Here is a 1,148-nt window from a genome sequence, read left to right as displayed (position 1 = left end):
TGTTGACCAGGATGGTCTCGATCTCTTGACCTTGTGATCCACCCACCTCGGCCTCCCAAAGTGCTGGGATTACAGGCGTGAGCCACCACGCCCGGCCTTTTTTTTTTTTTTTTTTTTTTTTTACTTTAAGTTCTGTGGTCCAGATGCAGATCTTGCAAGATTGTTACATAGGTTTACATATGCCACAGTGGTTTGCTGCATCCATCCCCCCCGCCACCTACATTAGGTATTTCTCCTAATGTTATCCCTCCCCAATCTCTCCACCCCCTACTGTCCCTCCCCTAGCACCCCACCTCCTGACAGACCCCAGTGTGTGATGTTCCCCTCCCTGTGTCCATGTGTTCTTATTGTTCAACTTTGCTGAATTCTTTTATCAGTTCTAGGAGCTTTCTGGAGGAGTCCTTAGGGTTTTCAAGGTAAATGATCATATTGTCAGCAAACAGCAACAGTTTGACTTCCTATTTATTGATTTGGGTGCCCATTATCTCTTTCTCTTGTCAGATTGCTCTGGCTAGGAATTCTGGTACAGTGTTGAAAAGGAGTGGTGAGAATGTGCACCCTTGTCTTGTTTCCGTTCTCAGGGGAATGCTTTCAACTTTTTCCCATTCAGTATTATTTTGGCTGTGGGTTTGTCATAGATGGCTTTTATTACAATTAAAGTATGTCCCTTGTATGCCGATTTTGCTGAGGGTTTTGATCATCAAGGGATACTGGATTTTATCAAATGCTTTTTCTGCATCTGTTGAGTTAATCATGTGATTTTTGTTTTTAATTCCGTTTATGTGGTGTATGACATTTATTGACTTGCGTATGTTAAACAACCCTGCATCCCTGGTATGAAACCCACTTCATGGTGGATTATCTTTTTGATATGTTACTGGATTTGTTTAGCGCCTATTTTGTTAAGGAGTTTAGCATCTATATTCATCAAGGATATCAGTCTGTAGTTTTCTTTTTTGGTTATGTCCTTTCCTGGTTTTGGTATTAAGGTGATGCTGGCTTCATAGAATGAATTAGGGAGGGTTCCCAGTTTCTCTGTCTTGTGGAACAGTGTCAAAAGGATTGGTACCAATCCTTCTATGAATGTCTGGTAGATTTCTGCTGTGAATCCATCTGGTCCTGGACTTTTTTGTTGTTGGTAAGTTTTT

This window comes from Cebus imitator, unplaced genomic scaffold, assembly GCF_001604975.1.
Source record: "Cebus imitator isolate Cc_AM_T3 unplaced genomic scaffold, Cebus_imitator-1.0 Scaffold334, whole genome shotgun sequence".
Lineage (NCBI taxonomy): Eukaryota > Metazoa > Chordata > Mammalia > Primates > Cebidae > Cebus > Cebus imitator.
The sequence above is the reverse complement of the archived record's forward strand: the minus strand, read 5'-3'. Positions refer to the sequence as shown.